The sequence below is a fragment of the Marmota monax genome, unplaced genomic scaffold (assembly GCF_021218885.2).
Source record: "Marmota monax isolate L192 unplaced genomic scaffold, Marmota_monax_Labrador192_F-V1.1 WCK01_AAM20220418_F8-fsc00040, whole genome shotgun sequence".
Classification (NCBI taxonomy): domain Eukaryota; kingdom Metazoa; phylum Chordata; class Mammalia; order Rodentia; family Sciuridae; genus Marmota; species Marmota monax.
Genome location: NW_026692782.1, coordinates 10,920,517 through 10,942,422, shown reverse-complemented (window position 1 = coordinate 10,942,422; position 21,906 = coordinate 10,920,517).

Below are 21,906 nucleotides of genomic sequence, written 5' to 3'. Positions count from 1 at the left end.
AGGAGAGTTGGCAACCCAGGCTTGGGGGAGCATCCATTCCAGTTTGCCAATGACTCAAATTTTTCCTAGGATGCTGGACCTCTGGATGGAGCCTGGAGAGGGGTGTCCACCTGGCTAGTCAGGGAACCATGAATCTGATCACTGCTTTCATACCTACTGCCTTGGGGGAAGGGTGGCCCCAGAAACGAGGTTTGGAGAACACGATGGCAAGAGGAGGTGGGGGGCTTCAGAGAGAATGGGATTGATCAGCGTCAGTGTTTTTCAACTCCGGCTGCACTTGAAGTGATTCAAAAATGCTTTTAGTTTCTGGCCCTATTTCAGGCTGCTAAATCAGAATTTCCAAGGTGGGGTCCAGGCACTGGTGCGGCTCCAGGCTTTCCCAGGTGATTCTGACCAGGGAGGCAGGAGGGCTGGGGTCTAGGACCAGAGATGGAGGTCATGTGGGCCCTCGGATGTGATGCAGGGCCAGTGAGGACCCCCAGTGCTGCTCCTTGACGCACCTTCTTGGTGCTTTGGAGGAGCTGTTGTTGGATCTATGGAGTCTCTTTTCTGTCATTGCCATCTTCCCTCTGGCCCCCTTTGTTTAAAAACCAAATCACATCGGCTCAAACAAACCATATTGGCTCCATCAGTCATGGAGCCGTCAGGAGCGCTGGCTGACCCTTTGGCCATCTGGTGCGTTTCTGTGGCAGACACAGCCTAAATAAGAAACGATTCCACATTTAAGCCCCACGTGTGTCCTCCTGCTCACTGGAAATTTTTTTTTCCTGCACAGGACAGAGATTTGGATTTTGACTGTGAGGTGGCAGTGGCTCCCTATTAGGGCCTGTCAAAGAGGGTGGCTGGATATATAAAGGTTCCCAGGAGAGGGAGTTTGGTCTCCATGGAAACCTGACTTGGGTGTGCAAGGACCTCAGCTCATGTCCGGCTTCTGCCTTGAGACTTGCTCTCATTGGTTCTAGGTTACAGTTCTCTAAACTCTAGCTCCTACTGAATGCAGCCCCAGGTCTGCCTCTGCTCCCTGTAACAATGGTGGCTTCATTACTCAATGCTCTGTCCTCTCAGAAAGCAGCCTGCAGCCAGGGTCTCAGTGGATGCTGACTTGCATTTTTCTCTCATTATTTTATGAGTGTGGAAAATACATAGAGATTTAGGATCAGAACTTGGGTCCCAGAGCCATTTCTCTTAAATTTTCATCTAGTAAAAATCATCGAACCCCCATTTTATCCTCAGTTTTTTTCCTCTGGAAAATGGGAGTAAGAGAATTGTGGACCCAGGAGGTGTGTACTGTTACATATGGTAGCACCTATCTGATGCCTGATGTGATCATTAGATCACTATGTCTTTTCCCAACTAGTCTTTTCCTTCATATGGCTATTGACTAAATCTCTATCTATCTGTCTGTCTGTCTGTCTGTCTATCTATCTAATGATCTCATGCAGGTGCCATACTCAATTATTCTAGTTACTTCTCTAGATCTATTGGACCTTTAGCTCCCACCTATATTCACTCTTCTGTGCTAGACCACAGAGCGCCTACCCTGCTTCTCCATGGGGCCATTGACACCAGCCATTCTCCTCCTCTTTGCCCTTCTAAGGCCTTGCCTTCTTTCAGGAGCTCAGTTCAAGTTCAGCCTTTCAAGGTGTACGTTGAACCTTTCCAGGTAGGAAGGCTGGGTTTTCGTTAACTTGGAGCTGGAGAGGGAAGGAAAGGGGAACATGGGGGACAGTTATTTATCATGGCCATCCCATCTCAGAGGGCCTCACACTCAACTCCAGCTGACTTTTCCCAGGACATCTTCCTTTGACCCTACTGTCCAGGTGGAAGGTCCTCCTTCCTTATACACTCATCTCTAGAACTCACTTCCAGGCCTAGCCCTGCCACTCCAGAGGGAAGGAGGTAACTGTGACCTCCTTCACGCTTACCACCTGTGACGTTTTTATATGATCTCTTGTCTGGGAATTTCCTCCTGGTTCCTCCATGTCCACACCCACCCTGCTCTATGATCTGGGAAGCTGACCTCCACGGACTCTTGCTCTTTGGGTTCAGATTGGATTTAGCCAGCGCCGTGGGCCGGCTGGAGATAAGGGGTGGAGGAGAGTGCATAGGGACTGCATCTTCCCTGAGCTCTTTGCCTGTGATCCTGAAGCTTTATTATATGAACCACTCCCTACAGTTCTGCTCTGGCTTCTCCCATGTCTCCTTGTTCTGGCCTCTTCAGGCCTAGAGGGAGGTACATATTATGCTTTGTGTTTTTCCTTGAGCTCTTCCCACATATTTTAAAATAATACTCTCATTAAACTCTCCTCAATTATCCAGCTTGAGTGTGCCATCTGTTTCCTGCTGAGACCCCAACTGATACATCTTTTGAAGGTGCAGTATCCAATTTAACACTTTAGTATGTATTGTTTGATGTCGTCCTTCAGTTGTTTATCTCACGCACATCAGGGTTAGGTTCTTAAGGGAAACACGACAATCATCCAGCTCTTTTTGGTGTCCCTAGATTTGACAAAGTGCTCGCCTTATGCTGGGCATGAAGCCAATGCCCACAGAATTGCCTGGGAGGAGGGATGTTGTGTTTGGAGACTTCTCACTCTCTTTCTTCACTGTCCCTGCTGAGGTCTATGGGTCTAGTAGCTGCTGAGAAAGAAGTGCTGAGCAGGTGGGCAGTGGGACAAACCTGGGCTGGAAACAAAGCTCACCCCGTGGGCTGAGAGAGGCACTGGGGCAGGGCTCCGGTGACTTGGGAGTGAGGGCAGGCAGATCATAACTCTTCTCCTGAGAGTACCAGGTGATAGAGGGTAGCATGTGTAGCCTGGTAGGGCAGGAAGTGGCATGTGGCATTGTGTCTTCTGAAGGGCAGGTCGGTGAAGCCTGGAGATGGAGAGTCTACTGTCAGGAAAAGAATAGAGGCCTGAGTGTGAAGTCATATGTTGTCTGAATAGAAGGGACCTTCAGGGTATCCAGTCCTGTATCATCCAATATGGCAGCCACTTGAAATTATATTGTGCTTACTGAGTCCTTGAAATGTGACCTGAATTGGCATGTGCTCCCCATGCAATTACATACGCCAGATTTCAAACCCAGTATGCCAACAAACCAACCAAAAGTTATATTGCTTCATTAAAAACTTTTATATTCATCAGGTGTGGAAGTGATAATGTGTTTTCTGTATTTCATTCAATGATACATTAATTATTTAATTAATGATAAATTATCTAAAAATTTATTATTCCAATTCATTTTCTACATTTCTTTTCTTTTCTTTTTTTTTTGGTGTGGTTACTAGAAAATGCAGAATCACACCTGTGTCCTGCATTGTCTTTCCACTGGGCAGCACTGGTCTTGTTCAACCCTTTCGTTTTACAGATGAGAAGCCTAAGGTGAGGGGAAGGGAAGAAATTGCTAAGATATCATCACTAGTGGAGACTTAGCAGGAAGAACCGGGAGGGATACACCTTGCTTCACTGCAACAATTATTTTTAACAAACTATGATGGAAGATCCCAGTGACCCTGTCCCCAAAAGTGTAGCTCAGGTTTAGCTTGGGTTTGGGACCTTGATGAACATTTGAATATTTGGAATGGAGGCCTGGGACGTTTCTTCCAAGCAACTAGCATGCCCTACCATGAATCCCATCTCTGGAGCCTGTCTCTATGGTGGGTTTTTGGTCCTGTTAGGTGGGAGGGGTCCTCTCCACACATGACCCGAGGCCCAGAGAAATTAGACAGGAAGTGACGGAAGAGCTGAAAGTCAGTTGAGCATTCTCCCTCACCACCACCATCACGTTGGTGTTGACCAAGGCTGGCCAGACTTCCGGAGAGTCCCCTAATGCTGCAGGACTCAGCATTGAATCAAGAATACTTGATTCTGCAAGTATTCCTCAAGCAGGTCCTCTGCATCTAGGCTAAGAACAGAAGATACTATTCCTGGGTTCTGTGACTTTATCGTCTGGGACAAGATAACCCATCACACGTGGACAACTCAAGAGCAATGACAGACAGCAAAGGAAGGTCTCAAGGGTAGGTCATCTGGACTACAATTGAGGTGTGGTGGTTCGTTGCTCATGAAGCTAGCCTGGTTCAGAGAAAATATCTGGCATAGGGTCTTGGCATACCTTGAGTTCTGCTACTAGCAAATTCAGTGATCTGGACAGAACATATCCCCTTCAGCCTGTGTCCTCATTTGCTCAAGGAGGTAATCCCTGCTGTCTGGTGCCCATTCTCAGAGTGGATGGGTATTGTGAGCATGTCACACATGGCCCAGAAAGGGGTGCCACCTAGGGCTGAGGTTCCAGAACCTCTGTAGGCAGGGAGCGGGGGGAGCTCATGAGGGAGGCTAGCTATGTCATTTATCTTGCTCAAGGGGATGCTTCTGAGTGTGAAAAGGGATGCTATTAATATTAAAATTGGGACAAAGTTTGGGGAGAATGATGGTTCTGTATAAATAGGATGTATGGTTAGGAGCTTTCCGAGATCTTGACATAGATAAGATTGAGTGCAATCTGTCCTGCAGGGCTTTGTGGTCGGGGTTAGGGGGCCAGGGTAGGAGGTGAGGCAGGAAGGCATGCTGTGAGTGTACTGACGGAGACAGAAGCGAGGCTGCTGAGTAAGACCCTGGAGCCCTGGGCACTGACTTCCCAGGGCTATCTAGAAGCTGAAATGGGAACATGGCTAGTGACAGGATGGGACAAGTCATGCCTCACCATTGCCACCACAGGTGAGTGTTTGCGTGGGTGTCCTCTGGCTTCTGGTGGAAGTAAGCCTGCTGCTTAGAAACCCCCTGGATGGGGTTCAAGAATGTTCCTGTGTCAACCACGTTCTCTGGCTACAGGGTGGAGGCTGGGACCCTCAGTGCCCCCAGGGCCTGCAGCCCAAACAATGGCTCTGTTGAACCCACCAGTCCTTGGGCAGCAGGAAGCCCTCTGTCCAAACCCTACACATAAAGAGAGTCTTGGAAGAGGTGCCCCCATGACCTCTAGCCAGGCAGCACAAGGGGCTGATTCTTCCTGGGTGCGGGACTGTGGCGGGAGGGATGGTACAGTGGCTTTGACTCTAGAGAAACATGAGTGGCCCAGTGTTCCAGCCTCGGGCCTGCGGCAATCTCTGTTCCCACTGATGACTTCATGGGATTGTCCTTCGTGTCCCCCTGGTCAGCCTGGGAAGACAGAACCCTTTCTTCTCTTACTGCAGCTCCGGTGGGTGAGGTCTGGCATGGAGTGTGGAACTCACTGCCACTCACAAACCACGACCCCGCCCCCATTCCTCTGTCAATCTCTCACAGCTTTGGGGCCTGCAGGGATTTCCAGACAGCACACAGCCGGGCTTCCTGCCAGGTGAAGTGGTAAACCCTCCCCTCCCCACGGGCCCCACTGTTTACTCATCTATTCTCCTGTGGCCACTGTTGGCCCTGCATCCTGGGATTCCACTTCCTGCACTCAGTTAACAAACATGGCGGCCCCGGATGCCAGTCATTGTTGAAGGCACAGAGGGACGAGTTCCTCCTTGGAAGGGTCCCAAGCAGAGTCTCTGGTGCTTCGTGGCTGCCTCTAAGTGGACCCGAGGGCTTTCTCTTTTCCAACTCTCTCTTTCATGAGGCTCCTTAGGCTTGAGGGGGTCTGGGGCAGACCTTCTGGACTCTAGGGAAGTGGAGGCAGGTCTAGGCCTAAAGCCCTGTGGTTTCCTCTTCATGCACTTAGTTGGTCCCATGGGAAAATCTTCACCAATTCCTGGAGAGAGGGCCAGCCTTCCCTCTCCTTAGGGATGAGGCCCCACATTTTATGGTGTTTGGCACATGGACGCAGACATGACCACCTTGATGGAAGACATTATTGAGGTAACAGATCGTAGAACCCGGTGGCAGGACACACAGGGGCCTCACCAGGAAGTGCCTCAGTTGAGAAGTAGAGGGAGCCGAGGGGGAAATGTGCGGCAGAACCTTCACTGTGGTTCCATGGAGAGCCCGGGCAATCAGGGTGAGCCGGCGTGGGTCAGGCTAGTGTGGATAATGTCAATGGGCATGTGGGACTGTCCCCAGGTTCTGGGTCCCTGATCCTGGTGATTGGGCACGTGGATGGTGGCCAGGAGTGAGGTGTCTGAACTTGTGCCTGATTTGCTGTCTCTAGGAATCAGCCAGTGCTGGAAGGCTGCAGGTCAAACACCAAATACAGAAACAACTAGGTTGTTACTCCACCCTCCTCTTCCCCAGAGCTTACAAGAAGTCTGGCAGTTCTGCTACGATTACCTTCCATTGCCCTCTTCTCTGCCTTTTGGAATCTGATTCAAACACTGAGGATTCTTTTGGGCAGTCTTGGCTCACCCAGCTGTGGGGACCCCCATTGAGACTGTCATCATCTTCCACAGTACCTGTCTGTCCCTCTGCAGAACCCCCACTGTTCTGTGCCAGAGCTTGGGTTGGTTGTGTTGCAGTTTGCCCCCCCTCCCCAGGAGCCCAGGGGTCCTCAGGGATCTTCCTTGTCCTGTACCCCTTACAGTGCCTGACTCAGACGTGGCACCCACAGCAGGTCCTAACGGTGTTGGTAGGACAGTTGGCCATTGGGATATGCCCAAACCCATGGGGGGTGGGGGTTGGGTCACAGTGCCTGGTGTCTGGTGTCCTTCTTGAGAAAACAGCAGGGTGTGTGAAGTGTGGGGACCCAGCAAACCATTTGTGTTGTCATGACTGAAATTCTGCAGGAATTCTAGTACCCGGGCTTGTGGGAACCGGCTGGCCCCTGGACTCCTCCACAGCGTCTGTGCTTGCATTTTGCTGAGGAAAGAAAATGCAAGGCATGCATCAGGCTTAGGAGTTGCTCCACAGTGGGAGCAGGTCAAGAGACTGAATAGAGATGGACAGTCCCCGCTGGTCAGCACTGCAGTCCAACAAGCCTGGTGTCCACCAGCTGTCATGCCCTGCCGCTGCCCACGGCCTTCATAAGGCTACCTCTGCACCCTTCCTTCCCCCGTCGTTGGGGCCTCTTGAATCTCTCGCAGGGCAAAGCCTCCCAGTCTCCACCAGTCTGGTCACGGGGCAAGCAATTTAAGAGGTCCTAGGTCATCAGCCCTGTGGCAAATGTGACTCAGATCTTGTTCCCTGACACCTGGTGGCTGGGCTGCAATATGGTTCCTGGTGCCGAGGCCCTGTCCAGGAGACTGCTGTGATCCCAGTGCCCAGGCCCTTGCTGTCTCTCCTCACTCACTCCCCTGCCAGGCTGCCCTGGCCTGGAGTGGTTGCCCTGCTGCTGACTCTAGACATGACAGTGACAACAGCAGTAGCTCCCGTCACTCCTGCTCTTATTATTATTATTATCAGCAGTAACAGCAACCACGACAATCCTATTAACTATCATTTTCTCAATAGAGACACGGGCCATGGCAATGGCCAAGGTGATTCAGCTTGCTCTGTGCTAGGTGCCATCACACCTTCTTTTTCTTAGTTGATTCTCACAGTGATCAGATGAGGTAGACACTTTTATCTTCCATCTCCTTTCCACAGAAGGAAGCTGGGGCACAGGGAAGTTAAGTTACTTCCCCAAGGTCACACAGCTTTAAGTGGAGATCAGAATTCAGTCTCAGTTGTGTCCTTCTCCATGCTCAGCTGTCACAGCCCCATGCTGCATTGCTGAGTGTCTAATCTAGTGGCCCACTTAATCTGTGAGCACTCCTGTCCTTTAAACCAGGGCTCCTCTGCCCTCCTCTGTGGGTCCTCTGGCACCCTGTCTTCTTTCCACAAAGCTCTTGTCACATGGATTTTCTGTGGCCTGTCTCTAGACAGTGGGCCCCATGAGGGCAAGGGCAGGGCTACTCTTTTTTCTTCATGGTAACTGAGAGCCCGACACAGAACCAATGCACGGAATTGATGGAATTAGTGAGTAGCCACTGCTTGGGCCCCGTCCAGTTTTGTCATGAGGTACAGTCCTGGACTTGGTCCATGCCACGTATCAGCGCGCAGCTGACAGGCAACCCTGCCCTGCCCACTTCGCTCCCCCTGCCCCCTCCAGGAGCCTGGAGGGGAAGGGTCAGAGCTGGTTACAGGCAGCCCCTGTCCCTGGTTCTGGACTTCAATGGGAAGTGACATCTCTTCCATCTCGACCTATCTTCCCCCTTCCCTGGGGACTCACAGCCCCAAAGCTGATTGGGAAGGACAGGCCCTACTCCCGCTGAGACCAACATGCCAGAGGCAGGGCGAGAGCCACCCCCACCCCGCAGGACCCGGGCAGGCTGCTCTGACAGGGACCCCGCGGCCAGCCAGCTTTGACGTTATTGACTGCAGCCTCTCAGGCCTGGTCCCCACGGGCTTGGCACTTCTCTCAAGCCACAACCCAGAGGGCCCTTTTCCTGGTGGTCTTCTCTTTCCCTCCCAGCACAAGGCTGGGGATTCTGGGGTCCCAGAGGGGCTCAGTTCAAGACACTGGAAGGAACCTGGAAGCTTTTGCCCTGAGCCTCAGCATTGGGGACATGGGAGCCACCACTGGAGGCCTTGTCCAAGTGAGTCTCCAGGTCCAGGCAGGTGAACCCCCTGAACCCAAATGCAAGCGAAGAGGAACCAGTAGGTACAGCCAGGCAGAAGTGGCCAGGGATCTGCCCAGTGCCAGAGGAGGTTGGGCATGTGGGCAGGTGGTCCTGGAGGGATTTCTGAGAGGAGGCAGAAATGACTACGATGGCTTTAAAACCAGGCTGTGAATCTGGAAGTGCCAACACCCCTCATGGAACTGGGAACTGGAATTGGTGTTCCACCAGGCTCTTCCTGGGCTCCGCCTCCTGTGCTCTAGAATCTCTGCTCTGCTGGTTTGTGCATCAGTCCATGGACCGCTGAGCACTTGTTGGTGGCTGTGCAGTGCCCTCCTGGGCTCCGCTGGCACTCTCGCTGGAGAGGTGGGCAGCACAGATGGACACACACCCCGACATGCTGGGAGCCAGCGTTCTTCTGTGAGGTGCAGACTCTCTTAGGAGATAGAGGGTGGCACCATAAAGTACCCATGAGACAGCAGACTAACGTCAGAGGGCACTGGAGGAGGGAGGAAGCAACACTGGCCGCAGTGACAGGTGTCTTGTAGGAGGTGGCTTTGTGAGTGTGAGAGGAAAGAGTCCCCCGATTGGATGTGATAACGCCACGGGCTCTGGTTCCAGCAAGACCACCCTTCAGAGCCCGCTCAGATTCTGAGCACGACCTTGCTTGCTGTGGCTGTGGACACAGTGCTACTGTAACACCTTGCGGCCACCCTGACGGGGACGTCAGCCTACTAAAGACAGCGGGTGACAGGAGATGGTCCATTCCTCTCCCCTCCTCCCTTCCGTCTTTCCTGTTCACACACTAAATGAAAGACACCACCCTTGTCCCTCGGGGGGCGTGGTCATCATTGTCACCAAGTCTGGCCTTAGTTTCTCAAATGTGAAATGAGAGTCCTTCTGGCTCCAGAGCTTTGAACTCACGACACTTACAGCTGTCACTGGGTTGGAGAAGGAACACTGAGGACCTGTCCCATCCTGGGGACACACATACCACACATACGCTGCCCCCCACCCCCGCCCCGCCATCACCACCATTAACAGGGAAATAGGAAAAATCAGAGCAGCCTCCGTGGCCTGTGGAGTGACCCACACCTCCCCAGGCCGTAGCTGGCTTCTCTGCATCAGGCGAGGCCTCCTGGGATCCTGGCCCCACAACCCAGCATCCACGTGTCCTGCACCGCTCTTGCCTTGCCTGCGGGCATCACAGGGAGGCCTGGCTGCGTGCGTGTTGGAGGCTAGTGCACTGGTGTCCCTTCGCCCAGGACTGAACACCAAAACAATTACTGCTTAATTTCAAGTGAGAGGAGCACTGAAGGAGGCACGGTGTGACCTTCTCCCGTCTGTATCTATGGATAGAGATATACAGACATTGGAATTTATTTCCCTGGGGACACAAGTGCCATCCCGCTGCCAGCTGGGTTTGTGTTTGGAGCTGTTTGTGTACAGTGTTATGTGTAATTTATTTCCCCAGGGAAGATCAGCTAAGATGGCGCATCTGACTCCTAGTCGAGCTTTCTTTTTTATTTTTTAAAACTCAAGCCAATCCACCTTCCATACCGAAAGGAAGATCATCTCGTGCAGCCTGCGGCCTTGGGACTGGCTTCTTTGAACTTCACAATGTCTCCACAGGAAACGTGGACTCTGGGCCCTGCCAAGTCCCCTGGGACCCCCTCGTGCCTCACCCTCTTCCTGTTGGAGATCTGGTTCAGGTGTGTGTGCAGGTGCGTGCAGATGACGGGGGCCAAGGACACACTGCTGGGCTGGTCCTGCCTTTTGCCGCCCTTCTTTAGGGGGGCTCTGACGGAGTCCATCCTGTGCCTTTGATTGCTCTGCCTGCATTTCCCAAGGAATGTCCTCAGGTGGCCTCCACCCTCACTCCCCAGCTCCACCTTCAATCCCCACTTTTCTCAGCAAGAGCCTCTCACTGGGATAGTTCTCTGGACCCCAAAGTAAATAAATAAGAGCTCTAGTTCTGCATCCCAGTCCTCCCCTGTGCCTGATGGCTGGGAGACAGAAATATTTAGAAGGTACTATTTAATTAGTTAGCAAATGCGACACTTTAATTTCGTAAATGCAGTGGGCACAAGTGCCCACCCACCTCTCCCGGTTGCCATAACAACTCTAAATTTCATTTGTGGTCTCTGCTGCTGTGTTGCCTTTGATTGTGTATGTACTGTGCTGGGTTGTCTGTGAGTGAATGCGTGCGATTTCTTTCCTCGTCCTTCTCTTCTCCAGCCCTTCCCTTGCTGGTATTCCCTTCCTCTGTGGAGGCTCCCTTCTCCCCTCCATTGTCTTTACATCTCCCCCTGTGTTCATTTTTAGGATAGAAATATCTTCTTCTGTTTCCAGGATCTATGAATCAAGAGTTCCCAAAGGTCTGTCAGGTACAAAAGTGAGCTCAGTGATAGGATTTCAGGGACACCAAGAAGCCCCTGAGACTCCCTGAATATCCATCTAGCTCAAATGTCGGGGTACCTGGAATTTCCCCATGGAGAATTCATAATCTTTTTTAAAATCACTTTTTAAATTGACAAAAAATCGCATGTATTTATAGTGGGTGTCATGATGTTTTGATATATGTATATATTGTGAAATGATTAAAGCAAACTAATTAGCATATCTATCACCTCATATACTTAACATTTAGAATCGTCTCTCAGCAATTTTCAAGGATGCAGTATATTAATTCGAGTCACTATGCTGCACAACAGACCTCTAGAAGTTAACTCCCCTACCCTTGTACCCTTGGATCAACATCTCCTCCTTCCTGCTGCCCCTGACCAGCCCCTAGTAATCACCATTCTGCTCTCTGCCTCTATGAAGCTGACTTTTTCAGATTTCACATATAAAAAGATCAGGTAGTGCTTGCATTTCTGTGAATGGCTTGTTTCACTTAGCATGATGTCCTTCAGCTTAATCCAAATGCAAACTGGATTCCATTTCCAGGTACAAAGGATAGGACTTCACTCTGTTTAGGGTGAACTAACATTCTATTGTGTTACACTCCCTTTGTCTACTCATTCATCACGGACACTTGGGTGGTCGCCACACCTTGGCTACTGTGCATAGTGCTGCACAATAATGGGAGTGCAGATGTCTTTGCCACTGATATAATTTCTTTGGATATGCCCAGTAGTGGGATTATTTCAGCACATGTTCTATTTCTTAAGTTTCTGAGGAACATCTGCATTGTTCTCCATAAAGGCTGTACTAGTTTACATTCTCAACAACTGTGTACAAGGCTGCCATTTTTTTGTCCCAAATCCTTCTTGACACTTGTTATTATTATTGTTATTATTTTTAATAGCCATTTTAATGATCACGAGGTGATTTTTTTTTCATTGTGGTTTTAATTTGCATTTCTCTGGTAATCACTGTGATCACCAGAGAAATTTTTCACAAACCTGATGGTCATTTGTATGTCTTCTGTTGAGAAATGTCTATTTGGGTCTTTTGCTTATTTTAAAATCAACTTATTTATTTTCTTGCTATGGAGTTTGGATTCTATTAACCTCTTATCAGATGTACATTTTGCAAATGTTTCCTTCCAATACGGAAGATCTCTCTTTACTTTGTTGGTTTATTCCTTTGCTGTGCAGAACCTCTTTAGTTCCATACAATTCCATTTGTCATTTTTTTCTTTATTTGCCTTGCTTTTGGGTTCATATCCAAAATATCTTTGCCAAGACCAATGTCAAGAAGTTTTTTTTCCCCCCAAGAGTCCTAAAATTCATCTGGAAGAATGAAAGACCCAGAATAATCAACCCTCAAAAAACAACGCTGGAGGCGTCACAATACCTGAGTTCAGATTACACTACAGAGCTATAGTAACAAAACCTGCATGGCACTGGCATAAAAACAGGCACATATTTCTTCTTCTGTGAAGTGTCTGCTCAGTTCCTTAGCCCATTTATTGACTGAGTTATTTGTGTTTTTGGTGTTAAGTGTTTTGAGTTCTTTATATATCCTGGAGATTAATGCTCTATCTGAGGTGCATGCAGTGAAGATTCTTTTTCCGTTCTGTAGGCTGTCTCTTCACATTACTGATTGTCTCCTTTGCTGAGAAGAAGCTTTTTAGTTTGAATTCATCCCATATATTGATTATTGATTTTACTTCTTGCACTTCTTGTTAAAGAAGTTAGATCCTAGGCCGACACAGTGAAGACTTAGGCCTATTTTTTTTTTTCTATTAGGCACAGGGTCTCTATTCTAATGCCTAAGTCTTTGATCCACTTTGAATTGAGTTTCATGCAGGGTGAGAGATAGAGGTTTAACTTCATTTTGTTACATATGGATTTCCAATTTTCCCAGCACCATTTGTTGAATAGGCTATCTTTTCTCTAGTGAATGATTTGGTGCCTTTGTCTAGTAGGAGATAACTGTGTTTATGTGGGTTTGCCTTGATCAACAAGTATATGAAAAAATGTTCAACATCTTTAGCAATTAGTGAAATGCAAATCAAAACTACCCTAAAGATTTCACCTCACCCCAATCAGAATGGCATTTATCAAGAATACAAACAACAATAAATATTGGTGAGGATGTGGGGAAAACTGTACACTCATACATTGTTGGTGGGAATGCATATTGGTGCAACCACTATGGAAAGCAGTATGGAGATTCCCCAGAAAACTTGAAATGAAACCACCATATGACCCAGCTACCCTACTCCTCAGTTTATACCCAAATGACTTAAAATCAGCATATTACCATGATGTAGCCACATCAATGTTTATAGCAGCTCAACTCACAATAGGGAAACAATGGAACCAAACTAGGCACCCTTCAAAAGATGATTGGATAAAAAATGTGGTAGATATATATGATGGAATATTAGTCAGCCTTAGAGAAGAATGAAATTATGGCATTTGCTGGTAAGTGTATGGAGCTGGAGAATATAATGCTAAGAAAAGAAGCCAATCCCCAAAAACCAAAGGACAAATGTTTTCTCAGATACACAGATGCTAATTCACAATAAGGAGGGGCGGCTAGGGAAGAATAGAATTACTTTAGTCAGAGGGGAGTGAAGGGAGGGGAGGGGCATGGGGTAGGAAGGATAGTAGAAGGAATCGGAAATCATTATTACCCTATGAACATATATAACTATACAATCAATGGAATTCTACATCATATAAAACCAGAAGAATAAGAAATTGTACTCTATCTATATATGATGTATCAAAATGCATTCTGCTGTCATATACCACTAATTAGAACAGCAACAACAACAAATAAAACAGACACATAGACCAATGGTACAGAATAGAAGACATGGACAAATCCACATATCTACAGTCATCTGATCCTTGACAAAGTTGCCAAAAAACATATATTGGAGAAAACCCAGCCCTTTAACAAATGGTGCTGGGAAAACTGGTTATCTATATGTAAAGAAATGAGACTAAATCCTCATCTCTCACCCTGCACAAAAATCAACTCAAAGTGGGTTAAAAATCTAGGAATTAGACCAGAAACTATGCAACTCCTAGGAAAAAAAATTATGGTCAATACTCAAGCATATGGGCACAGACAATGACTCTCTCAATAGGACCCCTAATGAGAAAATAGGGGTCAAGAATTAATAAATGGGATGACATCAAACTAAAAAGCTTTGTACATCAAAGGAAACAATTAAGAGAAAACCTAAAGAAAGTGAGAAAATATTTGCTGGCTACTCTTCTGACAGAGGATTAATTTCTGGAATATACAAAGAACTCAAAAAATCTGGCATCAAAACAAAACAAAACAAAATGAATAACTCAATTACTAAATGGGCAAATGAACTAAACAGACACTTCAAAAAGAAGAAATACAAATGACCAACAAATGTATTAAAAAAATGTTTAAAATCATTAGCAATTAGGGAAATGCAAATCAAAACTACACTGATATTTCATCTCACGCCAGTCAGAATGGCAGTCATCAAGAATACAAACGATAATAAATGCTGGAGAGGATGTAGAGAAAAAGGAATCAGCATAGAGTTTCCTCAAAAAACGAGATATGAAATCACCGTATTATCCAGTTACACCACTCCATGGTATTACATAGTAGTAAGATTATGGAACCAGCCCAGGAGCCCTTCAATGGATGAAATGATAAAGAAAATGTGGTATATATACAGATTGGCATTTTATTTAGCCCTAAAGGAAATGGATGTAGGAAAATGGATGGAACTTGAGACCATTATGTTAAGCGAAATAAGCCAAACTCAGGTCAAGGGTCACCTGTTTTCTCTCATATATGGAAGCTAGAGAGGAAAAAGGAAAAGAAGGGAGGGGGGATCTCATGAAATCAGGGGGATAGAGGAAAGGGACCAGGGGGTGGAAGGAGGAGTGGGAGGAGGGGGAAGTGCTGGGGAGTGGTTTTGGCCAGTTATATTGTGTGCATGTGCTAATATGTGACAACAGATCCCACCACGATGTACCACTGTAAAAAAAAAAAATGGGGAGGAAAGAAAAAGTTCTTTCTCATAGGTTTTCTTCTAATAAGTTTTACATTTTCAGAGCTTATGTTTAAGTCTTTAAACCTATTTTTATATATGACGAGAGATCATTTCATTCTTCTACCTGTGGCTATTCAGTTTTAACACCATTGTTTGAAGAGATTGTTGTTCCCCATTGTATGTTTTTGGCATCTCTATTAAAGACCAGTTGGCTTTAGATTTGTGGTTTTATTTTGGGCTTTCTGTTCTGTTCCACCGGCCTGTGTGTCTGTGTGTGACAGTACCATGCTATTTGGATTAGCATTGTAGCAGCTTTTGAAATCAGGTAGTGTGATCCCTCCAGCTTTGTATTTTCTGTTCTAGGTGGCTTTGGCTAGTTTGGCTTCTTACTTGTTTCCAAATGAGTTTTTGGATTTTTTAAAAAAAGATATTTTGATAGAGATTTCATTAAATTTGATAGAGATTTCTATAGTTTACTTTGGTAGTATGGCTATTTTAATGTTGTGTTCAGTCCCTGAACATGGAATATTTTTCATTTATTTGGGTCTTCCACAATTTCTTTCTTCCTTGTTTTTTTCACCTTCTTTGTTAAGTTCATTCATAAGTATTTTATTTTTTTTTGAGTAAATATTGTAATTGGGGTTGTTTTCCTGATTTCTTGTTTGCATAGTTCATTGTTAGTGTACAGAGACACTACTGATATTTGTATGTCAGTTTTGCAATACATACAAACCCTTAAGGAACACTCTCAAACCATATCCAAACCATCACCAAGTCCAGTGGAGAAAATAACTCAACGTGCCTCTGACCACTGGACTTTTAAAACCTTTATGATGTGGCAGGCTCCGAGACTTTGCAGGGATTATCTGCCACCACTACTAAGATACACGTACCTTACCAGGGCTTCTGAGTTCTGCTACTTCCTGTTCACCAGAAATATTATGATGATGTTACCACTATAATGGACCAGTCTGATGTTCTGGGCAAAGTTCAGAAAATCAGAATCTCTTTGAGCTATATTGGAACAGAGAGTAGAAGACTTAAAGAGACCAAGGATGACCACTCCTATGTAGAGCTGTGCATGCCCAGTGAACGCAAAGTATTTCTGATCCTCTTGAGGGGGAAATGAAAAATAACACATTCACTAGACTAAAAACCACACACTGAATGTGGATCTGTTCTACTAAATATATCTGGCAAAAGAATTGTTATTGAGATACCACTTGGTGAAGTTCGATAATTCACTTCATCTGCCATGAGCCATCGCCATCTGATTTTGCTACTGAATTAAATGGAGACATGATGGGGACCCACTGCTGCCTTCCACGGCCTTGTGTCCTTTAAGACTTTGAAGCTGGCACTAGTCTCAATCATTCCGTCTAAGATGCACTGTGATTTTGCTCTCTCGGCTCCAGTGTGTGTGTGTGTGTGTGTGTGTGTGTGTGTGTATGTGCTTGTGTGTGAGTCATGGGGAAGTGCTCTCACGTGAATACACTACTCACAATCCAGCTTTTATTCCACCTACCTAGTCCAAGCCTCCCGAGGTCCATTCCCAGCATCACAGTTTCAGAGATTCAGTGCATGGTCAGCTGTCTCCATTGCTCTGGGCCTGAGGTAAGCAGAACCTCATGGTGGAGTCATGGGGAGGAAGTTGCTCTCCTCATGGCAGTCGGGAAGCAGGGGGTGGTGGGGGAGAAGCCAAGGGGACACAATACAATCCCCAAAGGACAGTCCAAGTGACCTGCTTCTTCCAGCCATGCCTCATCTGCCTGTAGTTAGCATGCAGCACAGCCATCCTTTCAAATGATTAATCCATAAACTGGATTAGTCCACTGGTTAGGTTACAGCTCTCAGAATCTGATAATTTTACTTCTGAACATTGTTACATTGTCACTTGTGCTTTGGGGAGGACACATCATTTTCAAACCATAATAGCAGTCATCTTCAGAAGAGATTTAGCTGGAAAAATGTTTTTGCTTCTAAAAGAGCACTTGAACACCACTGATCTAATCTACTTTTGGGTGAATCTATTTGGCAAGATGGAGGGCCAGGCTTTGGGACAGCTGATATCCTTTGCTAAAGTCCTGGCACGTAAGGAACAGCTCTTGGTCTTCTTGGGAGTAACTGTCCTTTTAAATGTGTCTTTCTCCCATCCTCTGTCGGTCAAGAGCAGGCCAGAACTTTAAGCACTGGTCGTGATGCATCTCCTGCATATTTACTTCAGAAAGCGACTTTGCAGGAAGTCCATGGGAAGTCCCGGGAGAAGGTGTCAATCCATTTCCAAGTTTTAGAGATTTCAGCAGGTCTCTGATCCATGTTCCCTTGCACCTCTTTTCACAAGAGGAATCCATTTGGGCCCAGAAGACTTCTTCCTGACCGGCCACTGCTCGCCTAGCACCTTGGACAGTGACACAGGAGGCCATTTCCAAGACGATTTCTCTCAGGGGAACAATTTACTCTCTGCTCTGTGCATGTCAGCAGAGCTCTTAAATTTCGAGGACAGTTGGATGAAATTGGATGTAGCCAATTTGCATCTTCAAATCGGTTTTGTACACACAGGCGCGTGCACTGACATCTCTGGGGACGGGGGAGGAACGGTATCTGATGGCTCATGGGCATTGAGATGACAGTTTGCTCTGCTTTGTCTTTGGGCATGGGCCTACGTAACCTTGCACCTCAGTTTCTTTTTATGGAAATCGGGGGTGGACAGGGTGATCTCTGAGGTCTCTTTCAGCTCTCGTGTTCTATCGCTTTATATCTGTGGGGAAAGAGGCTGGGAAGAAAACCAATGGTCCATGCTCCACTGCGAGGCTGAGTTGCAGCTCAAATGGGGACACTAAAACTGCTTTGCACAGTCTTGGCCTCAGACCCAGGCTCTCTTTGGATGGCATGCGGGTGAAACAGACCTGGAAGTGTGCAGGGAGAGGGAGCGGCCCCTTTGTGTTCAGGATGACCCGCTGCAGGCTCTGTGTAGCTATGGTGGACGGTGCAGGGTGCAGAAGGTCATTGTGTCTCTTGGTTACATCCCCTGTAAAGACGGGCAGAAGGAACCCCTCCTCAGGGGTGGAGAGGAATGACCAGAAGTACCCTGAGTCACAGGCATTCATCAGTTTTAGCTTCTAGATCCTCTGCTTGCTGCTGGGGTCCTGGAATAGGAGTGGTAGGTCTGGGCAAGAGCCCTTCCTAGGACATTCTTGTCACCTCTCGTCTTTCTCTCCCACAGCTCAAGGACTTTCCCCTCTGCAGTTGTCCTCTTTCTCTTTCTCCTGCATCATTAATTTTTACCTCTATACTCTCTGCTGGAATATTCCCATCAGGATACAAACAAGCTATCATATCTTCAATCTTCAAAAAAAGAGTCTCCCTGGCCCCCACATCCCCACCGCTCAACTTCTCTGCTTGCTTTGACAGCAGAACGTACCAGTACCCCTTGTCTCTACTTCTTCACCTCTGATTCTCGTGTGAGCTGATCTGACCAGTGTCCATTCTTGTACCTCTGGGAAGGGCCCCGGATGGTGTTGCCTGTTGCTAAATTCAGAGGTCGATGCACAGGTCCTCATGCTGACTGGTGGCCACATTCTCCACAGTGGGTCACTGTGTTTCTTGAAACACACTCTTCCCTTGGTTCAGGGGGATTCTTTAGCAGTCATCTTGCTGGGGTTTCTGCGTCTTCCTGACCTCTTAATATTGGAGGTCCTCAGGCCCGGCTCCGAACCTCTCTTCTGATTACAGTCTGATATGTGGAGCTGGCTTCTGATTTCATAGGCACCTTGAACTTAACATATTCCAAACCAAACCTATCCACAAAACGGCCACGCAGATTTCTCTATTTTAGAAATAGGAAAATCAATTTTTCCAGGGATTCCAACCACAAAAACCTACAATCATCTTTGACGTCTCTCCTTCTCTTCCTTCCCACTTGCAGCCCGTCAGCAAAGCAAGGCAGCTGACCTTCAAAACTGACCTGCCTCCGGCCCCCTCCCCACGCCCACCACGGCTCTCGGAGCAGGTCACCGTGACCTCCTGCCGGTCACAACACTCCACTAACTGCTTCCCTTGTTTCCGTCCTTCCTTCTTAGAATTTAGGATGATGACTAAGGTTTAGAAGGTTACTTTCAAAATATATCAGATCACGCACAACTCAGTGCAAAACAATTTAATAGATTTCCATCTCTCTCAGCGGAAGTTCCACAGGATCTGGGCCCTCCTACCTCTCTGACCTCCTTGTGTCCTTTGTCACTCCATTCCTGCCATGTTGCGCTGGAATGTGCCCAGTGTAACCCCAGCCCAGGGCCTTTGCACCTGCTGTTCCCGCTCTCTGGAATGTTCTTCTCTAACACAGTCACATTGTACCCTCCCTCCCTCCTTCCCTCCCTCCCTCCCTTTCTCCCTTCCCTCCCTCTGCACAAATGGTACCTCCTCAGAGATCCTTGAATGTGTAATGTTAAACATCACCTTTGTCATTTTCTATCCCCACAATCTTTTCTTCTTTAAATTTAGCAGCTTTATTGAGGTATAATTGACACACAGTAAACTACACCGATTTATAAGTTTTGACGTACGGATACATCAGCGAAACCATCCTCACAATCAAGATAATGAGCCTATCCATCACTCCCAGACGTTCCCTCATGCTGCTCCCTGGTCCCTCCCTTCCGCTTCTTCCCCATACACAGCAATTACTGATCTGCCTTCTGTCATGATAGATTACTTTACTTCTTCAAGAATCTAATATAAGTGGAACCACCCACCATGTATTCTTTTTTTTGGCTGGTTTCCTTCACTGGGGTATAATTGTTTTGAGATTCTTCCGTGTTAGAGCAGGTATCAGTAGTTCATTCCTTTTTACTGTTGAGTACTATTCCCCTGAATGTGTATCTATTCACCCATTGCCATACAGGGTATTTCTAGGTTTTGCTATGATACCTAAAGATGCTATAAGCATTCACAAACAATGTTTTGTATACTCATGTTATTTTCTTTCTCCTGGGTAAATATCTAGGACAGAAATGACTGAGACATATGACAGGTGGATGCCTAATTTTTCAAGAAACTGTCAAACTGTTTTCCAACATGGCTGGAGCGTTTGACCAACCAACCAACGGTGTGTGCAAGTTTCATTTCTCCAAATCTTTGCCAGCACTTCCAGCAATTTTCAAAGGTGTATAGTGATATCTTATGTGGTTTTAATTATGAATTTCCTTAATAATGAATTCTGTCTAGCATCTTTCCATGTGCTTATTTGCCATTCAAATGCCTTATATGGTGAAGTGTCTGTTGCATTTTTTTTGTCTGTTGCGTTAGTTTTCTGTGTCCCCGTCACAAATATCATGGCTGACAACAACACACGTTTGCATGCTCACAATTGCTGTGGGTTGGAGCTGGGCAAGGCTTAGTGGAGCCCTCAGCTTGGTGAGTCTCCAGGCTGCAACCAACGGCCAGCCAGGCTGACCTCTCCTCTGAATATTTGATCAGAGTGGACTCTACTTCCAGGCTCTTCAGGTCATTGGTAGAATTTGCTTCTTTGCAGCTGTTGATTGGGGGCCTGGCTCCTTACTAGTCTCCTCTGGATGCTGCTCCTAGCTCCTCAGGGCTATTTGTAGTATCCCACCTTATGGATCATTCACAGGCAGTTTCAGGACACGGTCTCCTGCTCCGTTAAGGCCAGTCGGACTCTCTCAAGTCTGCTAAGGGGGATGTTCATGGGAGTGATATTCCACCACCTTTTTCACCTTCTGCTGGTTGAAAGCTAGCCTCAGTTGCAACCTGTGCCCAAGAGGAGTGATGATAACTCTCCTTGTCTCATCCACAGACATCTTAGGGTGTGTTTATTCATGCACGGTCCTATTGGGTTGTCTATTTTTTTATTATTGAATTTGGAGAGTTCATTATACACTCTGGATATGAGTTCTTTATTATCTTTTCGTTTTCCTTTCAGTCCACGGCATGTCTTTTCATCCCTTTAGCTGTGTCTTTCAAAGATCAGAAGGTTTAGGTTTTGATGAAGTTCGATTTGTGGGTTCTTTCTTCGTAGCTCAGGCTTTTGTTTTAGGATCTAAGAAATTTTTGCTTAACCCAGGTCCTAAATGTTTCTCCTATATTTTCTTCTGAAAGTTGTATAGTTGTAGATTTTACATTTAGGTCTTTTTTTAAAAACAGTATTGTGGGTTGAATCCAGGGCCTTGTGCATGCTGAGTGAGTTTTCTACCACTGGGCTACAGCCCCAGACCCATGATCTGCTTTAAATCAACTTTTGTAGATTATGCCAAGATCAAGAACAGGGTTTATTATTCTTTTGCATATGTACCTCTAATTGTTGGCATCATTCTACAGTTTAATTGTAATGTCTTTGCCTGATTTTGGCATTAGGAATAACAATGACCTCTGAGAATGAACTGGGAAGTATTACTCTTCTTCAATTTTTCTGGGAGAATTTGTATAAGATGGATATTATCTCTTCTTGGAAATTTTTATTAAAAGATTCCAGCGCCTCTTCCCTCTAGCGGCTTGCTATCTGAGGGAAGAGGCACATATGTGCCGAGGAGAGGACAGGGACACTGGGGGAAGAAAAGACATACCGAGTCACATGTGCAGCGATAAAGGGTAGGAGCCCAGTGTATTGTGGGAATCAACAAAATAAATAAAACAAGGAGACAAATCCCCCCCGCCAAAAAAAAAAAAAAAAAAAAAAAAAAAAGATTCAGCGAAACTATTTGAGTCTAAAATTTTCTTTGTGGGAAGAAATTTATTTCATAGATAAAAGGTTGTTTAAGTTATCAATTTCTTGATTTTGCTTGGGTACTTTGCATATTTCAAAGAATATGTATCTTTCATTGAAGTTGCCTTGTTTATTGGCATAAAAATTTTCACAATAGTCTATTACCTTTTTAATATTTGTAGAATCTGTAGTAATGTAATTTTTATCATATATGGAATTAATATTTTTATTTTC